This window comes from Furipterus horrens, unplaced genomic scaffold (assembly GCF_987537825.1).
Source record: "Furipterus horrens unplaced genomic scaffold, mFurHor1.1.pri manual_scaffold_2, whole genome shotgun sequence".
Lineage (NCBI taxonomy): Eukaryota > Metazoa > Chordata > Mammalia > Chiroptera > Furipteridae > Furipterus > Furipterus horrens.
Window position 1 is genome coordinate 129,881,056 of NW_028327172.1, and position 23,725 is coordinate 129,904,780.

Consider the following 23,725-nt stretch of genomic DNA (forward strand, 5'->3'; position numbering starts at 1 on the left):
TACTGTATAAAATGGGATGACAGAATTGCATTCTTTTACCTCTAACATGTCACTCAGCATTAGATCTGTAAGCTTTATGTAGTTGTGCATCACAAGAGTACTTTTTTCATTGCTATGTCATGTTTGGTTGCATGATATATACAAATTATTTACCCACTTGCATTATTTCTAATATTCAGCTCTTATGAAAAGTATCAAATGTGTCTTTTGATAACATGTGTTCATCTCTGTAGGGCACATGTGCAAAAATGGAAATACTGGATGATAGACACTACCGATAATTTTCCAGAATGTTTTTCTAAGAGCACTGCAACAGCATCACCTGGTCTACATCTTCAGCAACACTTGGTGTAGCCATTAATTTAATTCTGGAGGATGTATCTTTGAGGTTTTAATTTTCATTATAATGGTGATAAATTATGTTCAGGATTTTGAAAGACTTTTTTCTTGTCTATTGGGTATTATTTTCTCTAAAGAGTCTATGTAAGATTTTTTTTTATTGAGTGAATTTGCATGAATTTTTTAAAACTTTATCAACTTGTAAAATTTCTTTACATATTCTGGATCTGAGTCATTTGAGTAGTGTTTTGAAAATATTTTTTTCCTGTTTATGGGTTATTTACTCACTTTCTCAATGGCATCTTTTGATGGGCCTCAGGTTTATAAGAAATCTTTACCTTACTTGGGGTCATGAATGCATTTTATTCCAGAAACTTATATTTTTTGATGACATTTAATCCTATGAAGCACTTCAAATTAATTTTCTGTATGATGTGAGAAAGAGGTCAAAGTACATTTTTTATAATGTGGATTTTCAATTGGCTTGATTCCATTTATTGATAAAACCATCCTACCTTTTTCTCACTACATTGCATGGAGACCTTTGGTATAAACCAGGAGGCCATAAACATGAGCCTTATACAGTAGTCCCTTGCTATATTGCGGTTCACTTATTGTGGCCTCACTGAATCATGGGATTTTTAAAAATATTATATTCAATTATTTATTACGGATTTTTTTGCTATATCGCGGGATTTTGTGGTACTATATATGTATGTTGTTAAAGTTACATAGGTTTAACAGTGTAGAATAAATGTAAAGTTCTTACTTTGCGGGGATGTCTGGAACATAATACTCACAATAAGTGAGGGAATACTGTATATTCTTTATTCAATTTCATTAGTTACATTAGCTATCTTAAAGAAAATAATATATTGTCTTATTTATTGTATCTATGGAGTAAGTCTTTAGATCCAATTGTGTAAGTCCTCTAGTTTTGTTTATTTTTTCCTTGAATATTGCCTAGGTGAATTTCGGTTTCCACCACCACCATGTAGCTAGCATCAGATTTGCCCTCCATGGTGAAAAATTATGAAATTGAGCAAAACATATGGAAAATATCTATTTTCAAACATTATACATTGTGTATCTTGTTACAATATAATTGATATAAATACATATAAACCCTTGCTTTGTCAACTGAAAGCCTAGAAGTAATGTCACCCCACTTTGACTGAGTAAAACTGTTACAGAAACAGGGGAGTCCAAAAACAAACTCCAGAGTTTGCGGCTGGGAGATAGGGAAAAGGAAGCAGCTTTCAGGATGCCTTGCATGCCTGGGGCTAGTGGCTGGAAACTTTGTTACACAAAGATCCGCTTTGAAACTTCCAAGGCTCAGGAAGATGGGAATGGTCTTGGACTGTGGGATGGTACGGAAGGAGCCTACAGAGCCTGCATAGGCTTCTGTGAATGGTCAGAACCGTTTGTAACACCCACTGCATTAGAGTATGCAGTCAGGGATATATAAGCAGCTGTGGACATTTTAGTGGGGGCGCTCCCTCCATGTGGCTTGGAGAAGGGGTCTCCAGGCTGCTTTAAGAGGCTCTCACTATGTGGTTTTGAGAAGGAGAGGAGATCCACATGGTTTGCAGGAAGAAGACAATTTACAAGAAGGCTGAGAATCCAGGCGGTTCTGCATTGAGAGCTGGAGGGCACCACAGCACAGAAAGGACCTCCCCAATCAGAATTGAGTGATTGGCAGCTACTGGTAAAGCTAAACTGTGCCTAGGAAGTAGGGAAATGGTGTTTCTGACTTTCCTAAGACTGGCCAGGTCTGGGAGGGGGAGACAGAACTATGTGCAAATAAACAATTCTTTTTCTTTTCACCAAACTCTGGTATTGAGAGTTATAATTCTGGCAGCGGGCAATTGAGCCCCTAACTAAACAGTCTGTGGGTTCTGTCTCAATTGGAGCAGCCCAGGGTTTCTGTTACACAACTAGTATCCAGATTTTGGTTTCCAGTAAAGCAACCAGGCCTCCTTTGAGAAATGGTTGATTCCAGGATCAGAGAGAGGCATATAAGATACACAAAGTAAGAGAGTGAAAAACACACACACAAACATGCACATCTATCTATTGATGGAAAATATCAGAAGAAGGAGTGAACTGAAACAGTCCTTCCTCATGGCCAAATGTAAAACAATTTGAGCAACAAAATATTTAAAGCAGTATTGGTTTGTAAACCAAAGTATAAAAGAATATTCATGTGTCTGAAATTTTACATAAATGATTGAATAAATAAATTATTGAAGGATAAGAGATTAAATTCCCCATGTCAAAATAAAAATCCAAATAACTATATGTATATACTCTACTCTCAAGGGCAGAGAGTATAACTTCTGTCTTCAGTGTGGGCCATGCTTAGTGGCTTCTTTCCTAAGAGTATATTATAGCTGTAGTATGCGCAAGAGTAAATATAGATAGACTCTTAAGAAGCTACACCATCGTCTCTCGAGACGGATGGCTGCCGGCGAAATTCACATGGAGAAAATTGCAGAACTAGCTCAGCCAGGTGGTCAATGTCAACATCAAACAGTGATAAATCATGATAGTATATGCCCTGGACCAGCTACAGTGGAAGTGACACTTGACCTTGGTGGTCTTTCTCCTGCCAAAACAAAACAAACAAGCAAAAAGTAAAACAAAAACATTCTAATCATGAGAAAAAATCAGACAGATTTTGACAAATGGGCATTCTACCAAATGTCTAACCAGCACTCCTCAAAACTGTCAAGGTCATCAGAAATCTAGAAAGACTTGAGAAATTGTCACAACCAAGAGGAGCCTAAAGAGACATGACACCACAATGTACTGTGGGATTCTGGATGGGATCCTGAAATAAGAAAAGGACTTTTGGTAAAAATGAAGGGTATCTGAATAAAGGATAGGCTTTAGTGAATAATAATGTATCAATAGTGTTACACCAATTGTGGCAAATATACCATATTAATATAAGCTTTAATAATAGGGGAAACTGGGTATAGAACTATGGGAATCTGTACTATTTTCTCAATTTTTCTGTAAATCTAAAACTGTTCTGAAAGTTTTAAAAATAAATAAAAATGAATGAAGTCTACTCTGCTTTGGAAAAAAATCTTATACTTCTGAACTAAGCATTTTATTTTTTACCCCCTGACACAAATATCTAGGTAACTGAGTCTATAATAACTATACACTTTAAATAGTACGTTTTCTTTAAATTAGTAAATCATTGGTATATAATTATTTTTTTAAAGTTACATTAAAAAATTTACCAAAAGAACCTTTGTCATGTAGCTCAGTTGGGTAGAGCATCATCTATATGTCAAGGTTGCGGCTTTATTCTCCAATTAAGGCACATACACGAATCAACCAATGAATGCATAAATAAGTGAAACAACAAATTGATGTTTCTCTCTCTCTCTCTACCGTCCTCTCTCTCTCTAAAATTAATAGATAAAAATGGCCTTTCTTTAAAAAATAAAATAAAATAATTAAAAATTGCCAAAATATATTTCATAAAATTTTATGTCATTATATATAATTAAATCTTGTGTTTCTGAGAAGATATGTTTATCATATTCCAAGTAGTTGTCACTCATTTTCAGCAAATTAAAAAGGGACTTTATTTCAAAGGTGGGTTACATATTTGATACTATATTCTACCCCTAAGAATATCTCTTTATTAGTTCTCTTATTCTAAACAATGACTAAATGGGTCAAGTTGGAATCTAGAAAATGGAGTTGTTAATATTGCATTTTATTGTACTATTTTTTTCTGAGGAATTCTTTTCCTGAAAAAAGTAACTTGCTTTTACTTTCATATAATGAAAAGCTTCATTTTTTCCTCAAGAAGAACATTGTCAGAACTCAATAGTAAAACTGTGTTTATTTTTTTGCTGTTGGCAGGTCAGGTAGGATGTCAGCTTGAGTGACTTAGAAAGTTGTGCTCCTCAGAATTGAAAGGAAATGCCTAGAGGTACAAACTGAAGAACAATATGGCAAGGGGAAGAGGAACACTCCTTGAAGAATAAATTAATTCTAGATTCTTTGCCTACAAATAGCTCCAGGCTTACATTGTGTAGCATTACAAGATATAAAACTCTGGATAATGTTAAATGTAGGCCAATGTCACATTTTTTTTGGAAGGGCACAACACATCTATTCATAGCTGCCTATGCTTTAAATTATAAACAGGGGAAAAGAGACTAATCTACAATCAAATTAAGGGAAAAAAACAACATTGATTAGGATTCATTAGTCTTAACTTTGATTTTTAATCTTGCCACTAATAGATGTGTTCCTCTGAACAAATTTACTCATAACCTCTGAAACAAAATTTTCTTACCTGTGGAATGAGAATCATAACATGTGTTGTTATTCACTGAATGTCTGTATCCTCCTAAATTCACATATTGAAACCTAGCCCTAAATGTGATGGCGTTAGGAGGTGAGGCCTCTGGGAAGTCGTAAGGTCATGAGGGTGGAGCCCCCATGGTGGGATTAGTGTCTTTATAAATGAGATCTCAGGGCATTCCCTTGACCCTCCCATCACAGGAGGGCACAGTGAGAAGTTGCCCTTTATGAAGCAGGAAGCAGTTTCTCACCACACATTGAGTTGGCTGGTGCCTTGATCTTAGACTTCCAGCTTCCAGAACTCTGAGGAATAAATGTCTGTTTTTATAAGACACATAGCCTGTTGTATTGGCTTGGCCAAAAAGTCCATGTGTTTTTTTCCATAAAATAAGGGACACATTTTTCATTTTCAATAATAACTTTATTGATTTGGATATCTTGAGTATGCTGGCTATCTCCTGCATGGTATAACATTGATTGTTCTCAATTAATGTCTCAATTTAAAATAATAAAGCATAATATGATGAAAATGTTGTTTATTTTCTTCCATCTTCAATATTAAAATGACTACACAAAAATTCACCAATTTTGATGATTTTTTAAAAAAATTCACACTGATATTGTTACTGACAAATGAGTCGTCGTCGGCAGCCGTCCGTCTCGAGAGACGATGGTGTAGCTTCTTAAGAGTCTATCTGCACCGCCGAGAATGGTTGTGCAGTCCGACTCGGGAGTGACACGGTATCTGTCTCCTCCCGTGTTGAATCGACATCTTGCGATGACGCTGGAGTGTCCTCTCCAGTGAAGCTGAAGCTACAGAGCCTGGGCAGGGTGATATGGAGGGTCTGCTGTTGCCCATGCAGCAGACCCCCCCTCTCTTCGCAGCTGAAGGGTCCAAGGGAAAGACCGAGTCAATACAGCTTGGTTTCAGGTGCGCCGTAGGAGTTGCCGGTGTTGACTACAGTGTCAAACTGCCTTAGGGACTCCGGCTCCGGATTTTCTGTCGGGGTTTACTCCCTTAGCCTTTCCCCTGAAGAGGTATGCCGCAAGGCAGCGGAGGTTTTTTGGAATCAGAGTTTTCCTTCTCTGACAAATGAGTACCAGAAGGGAAATAAGGGCAGGACCATCACCACTGAAGCAAAGAAAGACATATCTCACCATTGACTCAGTAATCCTGGGCCTGGTCTGAAAAGGCTGACAGGCATTCTGAATAACACAAGTAAACTATTTTAGTGCCAGAATGGGGGCTAGCCCATGAAAGTCTGTGTGTGTCATCTCCACTAGCTGGAAAAAGGAAAACCTTGAGACTGTGTATCCACCTCAAGGCCTGGAAGGGGAGAAGAATTACGGTGCCCAAAGAAAAGCCTCTAAAACAACTTTGGTTAGCTGCCTGCCTCCCATCAAAATGAACAAATACTCCAGATCATGATAAGGACTTGGGCTGACAGACCCCCACCCATACCTACATTTGGGTAGTCACATCTCCCTAGGAAACATAGCACCATTTTTACCCATCAATCAATATGTAACTCTCTTACCCACATCCCACCAACTATATAAGTCCTCAGAATAAAGGACTCTCTTCTCTCTCTTGGCCCTTTTGCCACAAGTGACAGGGGCACCTGGCCTCCCAGCTTCTGTCCAGGGAGCCTTTGGTCACTAGCTCTTCTCTTGGCCCTCTGGCCACCTGGGCTCTGGCCACACGAGTACTGGTCACCTGGCCTTTGGTCACGCTTGCTCTAGCCACCCTTGCTTTTGCTCTCCTATTCACTAATAAACTTTGCATGCATGCTAATAGGTTCAGTGATCTGTAATTCTTTACCATATTGGTGAGAAGAACCAGGGTTTCTCCAGTAACAATATGACAGCTATCCCAATACAAACTAAAATTGTTTTCAGTTAAGTTAAAGACAACTAAGTGCTACTTCAGCCATCTTATAGAAAAAAAACAAGCAAACTTTTTGGCCAACCAAATATTTTGTTATAGCAGCCCAGATGGACTAAAACATGCATCAAGCAAGGTTGTGATAGATAAGGTGTACTCAAAATTCTTCAGAGTTAACATATAAATGGTATATATTTTTAGTGGATATTTGTTAGTTTTGATCCTTAGGATCTATTTCCTTTTTTACTAGCACCCTGTTTTTCTTTTGGGGGAAAGTTCATGCATGTAGTGATTGTGTAATCTCTGGTACAGTCTTCTGGAGGAGCTAGACACCCCACCTACTGCGGCAGAGCTCGGCAAAGCCATCGACCGCCTCGCTTGCGGGAAAGCACCAGGAAGCGACGGAATCCCTCCAGAAATCCTAAAGAGCGGGAAACCAGTCCTGCTACAGCCGCTCCACCATCTACTCTGTCGCTGCTGGAAGGAGGGTTACATCCCCCAGGATATGAGAGACGCCAACATTATCACCATGTACAAGAACAAAGGAGACCGCAGCGACTGCAACAACTACCGGGGCATCTCTCTCCTCAGCGTCGTCGGCAAAGTATTCGCCCGGGTCGCTCTTGCCCGCCTGCAGACCCTTGCTTCCCGCGTCTACCCAGAGTCCCAGTGTGGCTTCAGAGCTGGCCGCTCAACAGTGGACATGATCTTCTCCCTACGCCAGCTGCAGGAGAAGTGTCATGAGCAGCATAAACCACTCTACCTCGCCTTTATTGACCTCACGAAGGCGTTTGATCTGGTCAGTCGAAGCGGACTCTTCAGCTTGCTACGGAAGATTGGCTGTCCACCACATCTGCTTGCTGTGGTCATGTCCTTTCACGACAACATGCACAGCACGGTGTCCTACAACGGCGCAACCTCTGAGGCCTTCCCAGTCAGCAGCGGAGTAAAGCAGGGCTGCGTCCTCGCGCCTACGCTGTTCGGAATCTTCTTCTCCATGCTCCTCCAATACGCCTTTAAGGACTGCAGCGAGGGTGTCTTCATTCACACCAGATCCGATGGCAAGCTCTACAACCTGGCCCGTCTACGAGCCAAGACCAAAGTCAAAGAGGTGCTCATCCGTGAGATGCTCTTCGCCGACGACGCAGCTTTGACATCACACTCCGAAGAGGGACTCCAGCAGCTAGTCACTTGCCTTTCCCATGCATGCAAGGAGTTCGGACTAGCCATCAGCCTGACGAAGACGAACGTTATGGCTCAAGGCACGGGGACTCCCCCATGCATCACCATCGACGGATACACCCTGGAGGTTGTCAACGACTTCACTTACCTCGGGTCCACCATCTCGAGCTCTCTGTCAGTCGACTTGGAGGTCAACCGGAGAATCGCCAGGGCAGCCACAGTTATGGCCAGACTGAACCGGCGAGCGTGGAACAATTCCAGCCTCACTGAGAAAACCAGACTGCGCATCTACCAAGCCTGCGTACTCAGCACTCTCCTCTATGGCAGCGAGACGTGGACCACCTACGCAAGGCACGAAAGGAAACTCAACAGCTTCCACATGAGGTGCCTGCGACGCGTCCTGCATGTCGCCTGGCAGGATAAGGTCCCCAACACCGAGGTGCTGAAGCGAGCCAATATGAGCAGTTTGCATGCAGTTCTTAGCGAGAGACGCCTCAGGTGGCTTGGCCATGTCAAAAGAATGGATGCAGGCCGTATCCCCAAAGACCTCCTCTACGGCGAGCTAGCAGAAGGCAAGAGGATGACAGGGCGCCCAAAACTGCGGTTCAAAGACATCTGCAAAAAGGACATGACACAATGCTCCATCAATCTCAACACATGGGAAGTTCAAGCAGACGACCGCCTAGCCTGGAGGCTCGCGGTCAGGCAAGGTACGTCACGCGCGGAGGCTGCGCGCAACGAGGAGGCGGCCCAGAAAAGATCGAGGCGGAAGCAGCGTCAGCAGCAGCAACAACAGCCGTCTGCCTTCACCTGTAACAAGTGCGGCAGGGATTGTCACTCCCGAATCGGACTGCACAGCCATTCTCGGCGATGCAGATAGACTCTCAAGAAGCTACGCCATCGTCTCTCCAGACAGACGGCTGCCGACGACGGTACAGTCTTCTAACTCAAAAAGGGAAAGGGAGTAGATGCTCAATCTCCCCTTTTCACTACAAGGATGATGTGTGAGTGAACTCTGCCAATCAGAGGCACTTGAGAAGAATTTAAAACATAAGTTAGGGACCTGACATCAGACCCTGTGTCATCATGATATGAAAGCCTGCTTCTGCCTGAGGTTTGCTCTGTTTTACTTGCCAATTAATTACCAGAGTGCTCTTAATTCCTGTCTTTTCCATTGCTGTTCCTGGATTTCTATCAAACCTGAAAGCCCTCTCACATCCTTCAAAATATTTCACCCTTTATTTAAAGTGGGTTTGAGGTATTGTGTTATCTTGGGTATCTCCTCTGAAACTTCAGATTTTTTATATGTGAAATTGGGATGATAATATAATATATTTACAGGGTTTGTAGGCATTAAATTAATTTATGTAATGAATTCAGCAGAGTATAGAATATAATTATTTGTTAGCATTACCATTAAACTAACTAAAAATATTGTGATATACTTTGAGACCTGATATTCTGAGACCTGACATTTTAATAAACACTTTTTAGTACCAATGCAAGTTTATAAAACTTTAATTTAGGAAAACAAATTTTTAGTATGGGTGTTATACCTAAAACAAATGTTTTCCTGAACACTTTTATTAACCATTGCTCTACAGTTATCTGTGGATTTGGTTGATAGTTTTTCTTTGTTATCAAATACTCAGAATGTTTATAACATATTATATTTAGAATTGCTGCTGAATCTTTAGAAAGATCAGGCACTCCACTCACTGATTTAGCTTACCATACTCTATGGTACAATCCACACTTCTCTCATTTTTATCAGCAGTAAAATAGTTATAGTTCAGCAATTCTAAAATAACTAGCTTGCTACTTTGGTCAAAAATCAATCTAGTTTTGTCCTACCTATTCATGGCAGTGATGGATTTCAGAGAATCAATAAAGCAAAGTTCTCCTTTATTATAAATAGGCTGTGGGGGAGACTGGCGGGGAAGCTAATTTTTCATAACTATGATGTGCTAGACAAGGTTCAAATTTTTAAAAATAGTTTAACCCATTTTATTTATAAATAAACTTCTTTCAAGTGAAAATTACAGAACAGGAAACAACACATATATATTCAATAAATATAAAACAAAGGATTGCAAGTTATCACCTAAGTAATGTCTCAGGCAGAATAACTTAAAAAAAATTATGATACTTTTAACACCAGCAGTAGAACATATTACATCAATTAAATGCTTATTGTTAAGTAGTGACCACATTTCAAATATTTTGGTGAATTATGAAAAGACACATGTAGAAATATTTGTCTTTTAAATATATGTTTCCATGTATCTGCCTATCCTTTCATGAAGCCAATTAAGACATTTTTTATTACTTAAACTCTAAAAAAAACATGAATCTAAATTAAAATTGCTGCCAAGGAAATAGTTCTTCTTCAGTTTTTGACTACTTGACATCAGGTACTTTTGCAAAAAATTCACTATTTACAAGGCAGAGACAGTTGCAAAGAGGGAATGAGTAGTAACGCCAGTGTTGGGTTTCATTGGGTCCAATTGGGCACCATGAAGAACTTACAATGCTGTGACTGCTTTGGTGTGACTTGGAAAGGCAGGTGATGTAAGAGGAATAACGTCAGATCTCCTTCCTAAGGAAATAAGAAAGTCAACTCAATTGCCATCTTTGCCACATTGTCTTCGCAGCCTGGTCCCAATTCCTAGTCCAATGTGATCTCTGCCTCCTCATCACTGTCACTGTCAGTGACAGTGTTGCTCAGAGCATCATATGTAGATGCCTCAGGGATGTAAAACCCAACAAGAATGCTCACACAGCCATCAAAGCTATTATTTTATGGGGTGGGCAGGGACAGAGTGTGTGAGAGAGAGAGAGAGAGAGAGAGAGAGAGAGAGAGAGAGAGAGAGAACAAGTCATTGCCAAATGAATTGTTTTAAACCTTTGCTATTCACTTTGTAAAAACACGTGTAGGCTCTGAAAAACATTTAGGGTCAATGTCCAACATTGCAGTCCAGATAAAACTATAATATTCACTCAACATACTTACATATGTTTAAAATAAGAGATCATGAATAACATAGTTCAATGTAATAAAAGTAAAGAACCTCTTCACTTTGCTACTTTTGTACATTATGTTCACGAAGGGGGAATTAGAGTGTTAACACTGTAAAAGAACTGACACCTACCAAAGAGGAGCAGAAATGTAAAGAAAATGCAGAGTGTTTATAATTACAAATTCTTAAGTAGTTTGTAGTGATGTCTGAACCATCCAGCAGAAATACTTTCAGAGGAAGGGAAGGTGATGCATTTCTTATATAAGTTTTTGTTTACAGTGGTTCCATAGTCACTACAAATTGTATGAAAGAAAAAGCTGTTAAAAGTATACATAATACCTCAAAAGATTGCAAGAGAATTCTTTCAAATTATGATTGTTTGGGAAGCCACATTTATCTTGCCTTTTTTATTTCTCTTTAATGGTATGACATGGCATTGCTGGTCCCAAGGCAAAGTTCAAGTTCTTATGATTCAGTGAACCACCCACCTTACTACTTTTTGTCTGTGGTGATAAAGATACTTCTTTATCTCTGTATTTCACAATACCTCCAACTTATAGAAAATTCTTTCCATTGTTCTTTTTGTTTAATATATACAAAAAATTTATTTTTGAATATTGTTAGAGATATTAGTAATACTTCTATTAATAAGGCTGATAATATTATGAATTTCCTAGGAAAAATATTTCCATTTGTGGAATGAACCTGGCAAATTTTTGATGGGATAGTCTATTTATATTTGTGATATTTTATAATCTAAAATGATATAGTATTTCATTAGGTTTTCTTTCACAAGTTCTGAACCAGGACTATATTTGTTCTATAAAGCAGGTTCAGCTCACGTTTATTTTGACAGTGGGGAAAATATACATTTTTGCCTTACAACTTTGCTATTATTCATCATTTGGTTGGAACCTGAGGATTTGGATACTTATATATTTGATAATACTTTCAATTTCCATCATCCAAAATGTTTAATTAAATAAATTTTTTCTTCTAGCCACAGTTTTCAACCATTGCATTAGTATTAATTAATAAGGATTTCATGACTGTATAGAATTAAAGAGACAAAGAGAAAAGGGCCTTTTATCCATTGGGAGAAGCATGCGAAAAGACCCACAGAGGAAGAATATGACTAAGGTCTTAGGACCTGAAGTTTGTATGGCTGGAGTACAGATAAACTTCATTTAAGAGGAACTTTGGAGGCAGAAAGGAGTTAGATGACATAGAGAATGTTGACATTCTTTTCATTTTTAAACTAACAGAAAACAATAGATTATTTTAATCATTGATAACATAATAAGGTCTGTGTTTTGAAACTGTCAGTCTGGTGCAGTGTGAAGATGGTTTAGTGGCAGAGGATTAGAGTTGATCACTTACGTGAAAATTTCCATTGGCTAGGATGAGATGATGGCAGATTTCGTAGGATGGTAGTGTTGGAAAGAAAGAGAATAAGAAAAATTTTAAAGAAACTTTGGAGGCAAAAATAATAGATTTACCATTTATGCTAAATTGGATATGAGAGTAAGAAAGAGTCCACAACTATGTGGATATGGACTCCATTCATTGACATATGAAATATAGGGTGAGAGGGGCAAAGAGATATTCTTTAAAAGTTATGGATTGATTTCTGAATACAACATTTACCATATCCCAAAATATTTTCTCATGATACAATCTTCTTCTCTCCCTTAAAACACAAAAGGCAGACTTAATTGTACGTTGCTGCCACCCCCCCCCCCGATATTTGACACACTCACTATCTTTTAACTCTTTCTATTTCAGGAAATAATACTTGGGAACATGGGCCAGTTTGGTGAAATATCTTAGATGTGGAATGAAATTGCTTTTCATATTTTATATATGTCCATTTCATTTTGCTTTAGTTTTTTAAATTTAAGTTAGTTCATTAGCATACCATAGGGGCATTTGTAGCAATATTCAAAAGTATTTGCTGAAAGAGCCCTGAGTGAATCTATAAAGAACAGGGGCTACAAGACTGGATGTTAGGGTCTAACTCTGGTTGAAATGTCAGTTCCTGCATGATCCTCTCAATAAACTTGGACAGCTAGGCCAAACTCTCATGCCTCACATTCTTAATCTGTTAAATTGGGGATATTTATCTCACAGAGTCCTTGAAAGGAGTAACTGAGATAATAAATATAAAACACTTAAAATAGTACTTGACCTAAAGTAAGAAATAAATAACTTTTAGCTGTTTTCATCTTCAAAGACTCTTATTTGGAAGTGATTGAATTTAAGAAACAATAAAAGGCATAGGGTTCAGTAGTATGGCGATGATATCAAAAGAATTTTCAATCTTTTTCTTTTCTTTTGTTAGATTTCGTACATTTTTATTTTTTAATCATATTTTATTGTTATTCTATTACATTGTTCCAATTTCCCCCCCTTTGTCCTCCTCCACCCATCCCACCTCCCACTCCAACAGTCAATTCCCACACCATTGTCCAAGTCAGTGGGTTATTCATATATGTTCTTTATCTAGTCCCTTTCCCTTCTTTCCACCATTATCCCCCTCCCACCTCTCCTCTGGTCACTTTCAGTCTGTCTCATGTTTCCATGCCTGTGGTTCTATTTTGTTCATTAGATTCCTCTTGTAGGTGAGATCATATGGTATTTGACTTTCACCGACTGGCTTATTTCACTTAGCATAATATTCTCCAGTTCCATCCATGCTGTCTGTCACAAAAGGCAGGAGTTTCTTTTTTCTTTCTGCTGTGTAGTATTTCATTGTGTAAATGTGTAGTGTTGAATATAATTGGGGACGCGGAGATAATTCCAGCAAGCAGAATGATAAGACGAATGGGGGGGGGGCGCTGCTGCACGCTCTGGCAGTCAGTAAAGAGCAAGAAGCCTTACCGTCCTTTTATAAGGATTTCAAAAATAGAATCAATAGGGTATATGTGTACATTCCTTATGTGATTATGGAGCAGCACAGCTTCCACAGACAGGTTAGACATTAAACAATTAGGCCTACAATATTAAACTACTTTTTATCTATAAACTACAAAGTAAGGTAATAAGTGACAAGGGTCTGTTCCACATCCAATATAGTCGCTAGGGGAGAGGAGACACTAATTTTCAAGCTTCTTTGTTCTCAGGGACTTGTAAACCTGCCCCCAAGAATCGTGTTCGAGTAAGGGTCCAAGGGTCTGCACCACATCTGATGTTATCACTATGGGAAAGGAGGATTAGGTCTTCAGCCCTCTTTGTTCCCAGGATTCCGTGACTCAGCAACCAGGAGCCACTTGCAGCCACTGGCACCGGCAAGACTTGTTTGCAAGTTCTTGTAAGCTGAGGTCACAGGACACCTGGGCAAGATGGCCTGCTTGCAGGCCCCCTGGCAGAGGGCTTGTGACTTTTGCCTACATAAATGTACCACAGTTTTTTGATCTACTCATTTACTGATGGACACTTAGGCTGTTCCTAGTACTTGGCTATTGCAAATAGCACCACTATGAACATAGGGGTGCATAAGTTCTTTTGAATTGGTGATTTGGGATTCTTAGGGTATATTCCCAGCAGCAGAATGGTTGGATCAAAACGCAGTTACATTTTTAGTTTTTTGAGGAAATTCCATACTGTTTTCCACAGTGGCTAAGCCATCATCAAAATGGAAACCGACCATATGGGAGAACATATTTGTCAGTGATACATAGGACAAGGGTTTGATATCCAAAATATGATATATAAGGAACTCATATGACTTAACACCAGGAAGACAAACAATACAATTAAAAGATCAGCAAAGGATCTGAATAGACACTTCTCCAAGGAGGACATACAGAGGGCCCACAGACATATGAAAGGATGCTCAACATCACTAACTATCAGAGATATGCAAATTAAAAACACAATGAGATACCATCTCACACCAGTCAGAATGGCCATCATTAATAAATCAAAAAATGACCTTTTTCATTTGTAGAAAATAAAGTTGTTCATACAAAAGAACTGAAAGGTTAAGAAGTATTGGCATTAGGGGTAAATTAAGGACATTTATAATGACATTAAAATCTCAAGAAAAAATCTAACAAAAAGAAGTTGTGGGGCTTTTTTTCCATTACATTAATTGAGTTTGAACTTCTGCTTCATGATTAAAAATAAACTCATTTCCTTTTCTTACACAATACTTTTTATTTTTAACACCAAGACTTGAGAATAATAAATTATCCAGGTTCCAGTTTATCTCATAAACAAATTTTATAAACTAACTTCTAAATCAAATCAAATTTTTGTAACAGAAATTGCATTTAAAAGAGGAAATGTAGCTCACTGTTCCAGAGGCACTCCATAAGGGAGAGTCAGTGTTTTTCCAGATGCTTTAAAATGTTTTGTTGAATTTTGTGTTAAATCTAATATTGTAACTCCTTTTTACCCAAATTGGATTTTAGTTGATTTTGAAAGTCTGAGTTACATGTCTTCTCAAAACTGGAAAAGTAGGATTCAAAGGTAATGTCTGTCAGTCTTTACACCACATTTCAGGTGTAAGAAGAGACCCATGAAATATAGGCTTCAACCTTGAGGAAACCAGAGTCAGGGAGGAGCATGTCAGTTACACCCTTACTGTCTTCTGTTCCTTTACAAGCTTTATCATATGGCATCAAATATCTGAGCCACGCTGTTTCAGACTTCTGATCTCTGATCTTAATTCATCCTGACATCCTATGTTAGATACCAGTGGTTCCTGATTTGCTTTGTTTGATGGATTTATTATTTCTGAAGCCTAACCTCAAAATTCCAACTTAAACAAACTGGTCCTTTTTTCTAATTTCTTCTAGGACTTAACAAGTCACTTAGTGAGCAATACCAAAACTAAAATTAACATAGGGATTGCACAGAGGTTTTGAATAATGTTTCAATTCCTCTGATCACATGCATAATGGATATGATATTTGTAGTCATAGAAATAGAAGTGAATTTCCACGTCACTTCTTCACTATTTTCGACCTATATAGTTGCTGTCTTTTATATTTTGCTCTGGATGCATTTGTGTTTTATTAATGCACAAAACTGTAAAGGCTCTGACATTTTACCCTATTGGAAGACTAATATGTTAGCCAGCCACAGTGTCCTATATGTACAGTGACAGAAGACACAAGACCCCAATATTAGAGAAAGACACGGTATATTATTCACAGAACAAAGCAGTGGCCAGGGTAATTACCTGTATTGGTTCCCCATGTCCCAATACCTACACGATGAAGCGATAAGGGCTGATGTTTACTTTTGAAGGCAGTGGTTTGTACCACAAGGAAGGCTTCTCCAAATCAGGGAACTCTTAGTGGTGTTTTATTTTTATTTTTACTTTTTAAGTACTGCTATCACATCTCCTGGGCCTTTCCTTCGAAGAGGATGATTACTTGTTATTCTGGAAAAGAAGCCAGTCTCCTCCATGATTTGGTTGGTAGACTGAGGGGGAACTGCAATCAACCAGTTTGAAACATTGACCTCATGCATTTCCCTTGGTACTTCTGTCATAAGCATGAGAAGAACATGCCAGACTAATCCTTAATACCAGGAAGAGGAAGAGCCATATGGACCTGAGCTGCAACTGCAAATCACCCCTTTCTCCCAACTTAGCCACCCAGCTGAACCAACCAAGATCATCCAACCCATGATTCTGAGAAAAATGAATGCTTATTTTTATATATCATTGATATTTTGTTATTGGTTTTTATACCATAGCTATCCATCAAAGCAAATAACAATGTGAATTTTAAATTAGATAATTTGGCTTTTTAGCTCTCCAATTTCCTTGTTCCTTACTAGTATAACACATTCTTATATGTGGTATGCACCTTCTATATCAGTGGTGTTTGTGAAGAGATGACCCCTCATGGGCATGCACATTAACAGAACAAATATGATGGCCAATTGTGCACATCTAATGCTGATATATCTCTTCTCGAGTACAGTGGATGTTTGGTGAAGGAATGAATGATGGATTCCCATCATCTGTAATAATTGCACCTAGGTAAACAAAACACGGGGAGGGAAAAAGGAATTTATGTATGTTAGAAAAACTATTCTTCACATTTGCCACTCTTTGTAAACCTCTCTGGGACCTCCCTGTTCTGCTATAGACATTGCCGTCAAATGTCACTTAATTAATGGATTAAGATACAGCCATATTTAATTTTGTAGGGATGCCCTTAGATGTTCTGTGGAGGTGGTAATCACACTTGTATTCTACCCCTTCCCGTGCTTTCATTTTGGTAGTATGTTTACAGTTAACTTTTATTGATTGATTGATTGATTTCAGCAAAAGAGAGGAAGGTAGAGGGGAAAAGAAATACTGATTTGTTGTTCCACTTATTTATGCATTCTTTGGTTGATTTTTGTATGTGCTCTGACGGGGACTGAACTTACAATCTTTAGGTTATAGGGATGATACTCTAATCAGCTGAGCTACCTGGTCAGGGATTGTTTATAGTTTCAATGTTCTATAAATGATGTACAGTATATTTTTTTCCGAAGCCAAGACATAAAGGGTTTAGAAGATTGTAAACAGTGGGGTGATTTCTAAGACTCATCTTTTTAGAGGAATAGATGATGGCAAGCAATTACTCCTCCATTTTAAAACTTTGCTTTCATAATTTTACCCCTTTATTTGGAAATGTTGGATGTCCAGGTAGAAATCCATTAATGAATCATACATTCTATAGTCATGATCAAAATTCCCAGGACTTAAGTTGACAAAAACCTTCTGTCAGCTTCCATATTTTAGAAAAATGAACAAAGGTAAGATTCTCAAGTCTTCTGAAATCCTTTCACTCTGGGCCAGATTGATCTATAAAGTCCCTGAATTATTAACAAATCATTGCAGTCTTCTAGAACTTACATTGTTTTTAGTATTGTGTTCATATGTTCACCTTCTCTTCTAAGTTTGTAAGCATCTTGAGTAGATAACTTTTTTATATCTGATATTTCCCCATCTTGTCTGACATAGGACTCAGTAAATATTCATTAACTATCCACAGCCATAGGCCCTATTTCCCTGTTTGAATTTTCTTTAGGTATTATTATAAATTAAATCTTATTTCAAAATATTTCATGCTGAAGACTAATTTTGTGTTAGTTACCAGTGGATTCTTTGAAGCATAACAATAAAACAATTTTTTGAAAAAAAAAAGTTAATGATCCATTTATTTTGGACTATCCCATTAAAAAAAAAAAAAGCAAATTAAGAACCCAGAAACATCTTGCCACCTCAGGAAGACTCAATGCCTACTCTAAAGTTTAGAAATAAAACCAAAAATTTTGACAAAATTGTAACCAATGTATTTTCTTGAATAAAAGAAAAAAGAATGCAATAACTGTGACAGTTGTTAATTTTCTTTCCATGGTCCAGCTAGTGACACTTCCAAATGAACCCATAGGATGCTGTTTCTTGCCTAGGAAAGTCTGGATTCTCACTTAATTTTTTTGAAGGGCAGAGAAATTATTCCCCAGACCAGCTAATGTTGGCACAGCATATTTGACAAGTAGCCACCTGATGGGATTAGAGGCTCCAAGCATGTTTTCAAGTTAAATTTAAAAAACCTAGCTCAGCTGGAACTCTCGCTCCTGCTCCGAGCAGTTTGGCCGACACCACTGGCTGCTGGCGGCCCTCTTGACTCAAGTGAATTGAGCTTTTTAATTACTGAGGTAGCCCAGCCTTCCTGCTTAATGACCAAGGCAAAGCATTTGTTTCAGAAGCCTCAGTGGTAATAATCACTGAGCTTCCAGGAAAAGAGAGCTTCCCTGAAAAGATAATTCACCAGAGAAGTTACTGCCTCTGTCACATAAAACATTATGCCTTTCTCCCGTACGTAGATGGCTGAGATGAAAAATTTGGAAAAAAAAAAATCTGTCATGTTAAGATAATATCACCCAGGGCATGAAGTGGAATTCCTCTCTCTGTTCAAATCTATTCAACTTACTACTGAAAATGTATCTTTTAAAAATATTTTAATTCTTTCCTAAATTGGAAAAATAAAGTTACAAAGATTATCTTTATTGAGATTGACAATTATAACATACTTGACCCTTCATGGTTAGCTCTACATCTTTTTTTTCTTTTCTTTGATAAAAAGGTGAAGAAATAGTTCTAAAAATGAAAATTTACTTTCAATTCAAGCCAGCAGGCAGTTTATTAACTATGTGATATTCATTTTTCTGAGTTCCCAGTAAAAAATTAAAAAGGAAATAAAATATAATTCCAAATCTAAGCAACCAATCACTAAACACCTACTAGAGAGGTATAGTATCTTAAATTAATAGAAATTTCAAAGAATATGCACTCTAGTTTAAAAAGATTGTCAAAATCTTGGAAAAGATGGTAAGAAAGTTTATTTGATGCCTTTGGGTTCATATTGGGACCGCCCACCATTGCCTACAACCTCAGTCTGCTTGATCTTTTAAATCAATGTTGTTGCAAATTTCCTGCTTTGCTGCTCTGGGTGTGATAGCCTTAATAATACACAGTGTTGCCACAGCATGTGCACAGCTGGTTAAAGGTCTAAGTCAGTTGCAGTTTCAAGTGAAGGACGCCAATCTGTCACAGAGGACATTGAAATATGTAGGGACAAAACAAACCCTTCATTACATTAAGCCTGAGGTTGAGGTGTTTTGCTGTCATTTTTGTTTGTCTTATACACTAATAAAATTTCTAGCATGAGGTAGACACTCAGTTGAACTTTGTTGAATATATATATAAATAAATGAATATGAGAGAATATGTGAACCAGTACTTATAGAATGAAAACCTTAATTGCATATTTGGTATTCCTTAGAAAATAATTTGCAAGATTTATGTTCACCCTCTGCTCACCTGTTTATCACCATATAGTCTAAAAAGTGTAATTCTTTTCTGCACATATAAATGAGCATTTCCAAATGAAACAAAAAGTATGGCCAACCTACCAGCATGTTTTCAGGCCATGTTTGGCAAGCACTCAGCTTAAAAACAGTATATAATTACAGTGTTTTTATTATCTCACTACAAATATTGTTCATCACAGAGAATCCTGCATTTCCCAATTTCTGAATTAAAGTACTTGGAGGCTGGTTTCAAGGTGATAAGAAAAATCCATGTTCTTTGACATTCATCTTTGTATATAATTACCTGCAAAGCTATAACATGAACACTTTATCATATTTCTTTCCAATGGCTTGCTAAATCTATAATGTGTGTGTTTCATAATGATGTTCTAGAATATAAAATCACGCAAAAAGCATCATTATTTGCAAATTTTGTGATGAAAATATATCCATACTACCAGAAGATCCTGATTTTATTCTAGGATTTCTGATTTCTCACTCTTGCATTAAAAGTTTATAAGTTTGTTAGAATAAAGTATTATTCTCAATTTTACTGAATTTAGGCTGCAGTGTATCTGAATCTGCCACTGACTTAGATAATCAATTATTCCCAATAACAGTATTTAAGCTATGTTGTTATTGATTTAAAGGTTTAACCAATTTTGTCTGATTGAAATGTTTAGAGTTTATTATTTCTCCGGTCTTAGGAAACTGTATTATTCATTATGCAGATAAGCTGTTTGTTCTTTTTCAGCTGATACAGTTTTATAGTACATTAAAATGTAAGTCTGAACAGACTGATATAGGGAAAAATAAAACTAAAATTTAAAAGGTAGCCCATTATGAAATCTATAAATATACCATTGTTGTCAAGAATAGAGTGCACATAACACTTCAACTGTTAGCAAGTGCTTACAACAATATATTTTCCTCTCTTGCAATAATAAAACCTCTGAACTTTTGTGAATTAAAATACTTATTTCCAAAATATGCTATAGAAGTACTTTTGAAAATTAATCTTATTGTGCAATACTTCATAACAACTAATTTTAAATGCTAACTTTTAGGTTCATATTCTTATGTTAGTTAATTTACATGAGTGAGAGAAGAAACTCTCTGCTTGGCAAGATTATAGAGTTAATCCCATTGCTCCTCAGTGTTTAACCATTGGACTTCTCTTTTAGTGAGGGTCTCTTTCTCTCATTTTTTTTCTGCTGCAAAGATCTACTAACTTCTCTCAACTGCTGCCTTTTCATAATCCTCCCCAAACAAAGGCATTTTTTTGATGAAATATTTCTAAGGATTTCAATATGATAAAATGAATATAATATTTTGTTACATAAAATAGATTCAGACAGTGTCACAAAAATAAACATTTCTGGTTTCAGAATAATGTTAAGAATCATTATTTGATGAATCAAAACCCTAATATTTGCCATAGTTTTAAAGCATGTTCAGACCCTGAAATACACATGGCACAAAGCTCCAGAAATGCTTCAGGAGCTCTGGCACCCCTTCATGTCTCTGTTCTTTGCCAAATGGGCTAACACTGTTACTGAGGGAATTAAAACTGTATCAGAGAGAGAGGGAAATGACACGACTATCAAACAGCCAATAATGCCCACCTGACTTCCAATTTATCTGCCCCTCAGCCTCATCTCAAAGACCCAAAAAACGAGACTTCCCTCTAGTGTTCTAGTCCCATCTGCTGCCCTTCTCTTACATGTCACTTTTTCTCCAATCAGATTGAATTATGTTCTATGATCAAACAGGATCCCAAATGATTCCTCTGTGCTATCCTTCTGCCTGAAACATTTTCAGGGCTGTTCTTTTCTCCCTTGGTCTGACAGAGATTCCATGATTCTTTAAGCTCCTTTGATCAAGACTTCCCCCTATCCCTCAAACATATATGATTCACGTTCATTCAACCCACAGTCCTTTGACTAGACATCACCTTCTTCTAACTGTCACAGTGGAGTAACTACTTGTTTTATCTTTATCACACAATAGTATTTGTCATGTAAGATGTCTCTCTTATGTCATCTGTCCTTGAAGAATCTTTTGTATTCCCTGTATATACCTGGAACTCACTAGACATCTGCTTGACTAGTAGTGCACTAGAAATATATATCCCAAGTCAGAATTTTGAATAATTTTCAAAATTATTTTTAAAGTTTAACCTTGTTCTTATATATGCTAATAGGAATATACTATTGCTTACTAAGATCCATAGTATTTTGTAAGTCCTAGGCAACACAATCTTAAAAGAGAGAAAAAAAGTATAAATATCAGAAAATATAACAAATTACGATCATTTCATATGCAGAAATTCTTTAAAGAGGATTTTAAAAAATACCAATTGTTGGGAGAACATTCTAAAAGCTTCACACACAGAAAAGGCTCTAGCTCCTTTAGAAGAAACAACAACCTTAACAGACAATAAGAGGTAAGGTAGATAGAACACACACTTAAGTGTTTCTATGTACTTCATAGGTAATATAAAGTGTAGTAAAGTAAAATATTCTATCCACAACAGCAATAAAATTACTAAAATTTCCAGCCATAAAACTGTCATAAAATGATATGTCCAAATCAATATAAATACAAAATTCTATCTGGAAAATTAAATATAGAAAAACAAAGAACAAAGCAAACAAACAAGCAGAAAACAATTTCTTCCTACACAAGAAGGTATAATATATGAGTCATATCAAATCTCCCTCAAATAAATTAATGTAATCAGTTTTATTAGAATTCTTTTCAACTTACCGTGATCACAATGGTCTGCGCAGATGTGAACATGTAAGGCTAGGCTGGTATTCCTTTTAACAAGGGCACTGGGCCCCGTTCAACTATTGAAGAGTGGAGTCCTAATTGAACAGTGAATTGAAGAACACAGTAGAAGGCATTAAAAGCAGGCTAGAGGAAGCAGAAGATCGGATCAGCGAGCTGGAAGACAATGTAGACAAAAACTCCCAGACAGTGCAACAAAATGAAAAAGACTGAACAAGACTGAAGAGACTCTAAGACTGCTGCAGGACAACATGAAATGTAATAATATCTATATCACAGGAATTCCAGAAGGAGAAGAAGAAGAGCAAGGTATAAAAAACCTCTTTGAAAAACTAATGACAGAAAACTTCCCTAACATGAGGAGAGAAAGAGTTACGCAAGTTCAGGAAGCACAAAGGGTCCCAAAGAAGATGAACCCCAACAGGCCCACTTCAAGACACATCATAATTAAAATGCCAACATTCAAAGACAAAGAGAGAATCCTAAAAGCAGCAAGAGAGAAACAACTAATAACATACAAGGGAGCTCCAATAAGGCTATCATCAGATTTCTCAGCAGAAACACTACAAGCCAGAAGGGAATGGCAAAAAATATTCCAAGCAATAAAAAACAAAGGCCTACAACCAAGAATACTCTACCCAGCAAGACTCTCATTCCAAATGGGAGGTGAAGTAAGGAGTTTCCAAGACAAAAGAAGGCTAAAAGAATACATCACCACCAAACCAGCATTGCAAGAGATGCTAAAGGGTCTGCTTTAAGAAAATGAAGAAACAGAGAGAGACAGAGAGGAACATGAGTACAAAGGGGGAAAATGACAATGAATAAGTACTGAAAGAAAGAAGGAATTTCTACCATTTGCAACAACATGGATGGAAATAGAGAGAATTATGCTTAGTGAAATAAGCCAGACAACGAAAGAAAAATACCTTATGCTATTACCTATTACAGGAAACTAATGAACAACACAAACAAATGAGCAAAATTGAGCCAGAGGTATATAAACAAGGAGTAGACTAACAGTAACAAGGTGGGGGAGGGAGAGAAGGGGGTAAAGAGGGGAAGGGTATAGTCAAAGAACATGTATAAATGACCCATGGACATGGACAACTGGGTGGGGACTGAATGTGGGAGAAGAAGGGACAGGATGCAGGGAAGCAAGAGGGGGAAAAAAGTGGGACAACTGTAATGGAAAAATAAACAAAAAAAATTATAGTGGGGGAAAAAATGAAAATATAAAGAATGGAGATGCAAGTTCAGTGAATATTAGAGGGACAAGGATTTTCCTTTACACTGTATATATTTCTCCCTATCTGATCCCTCCAGAGTTTGGCATTCTAAAGAAGTA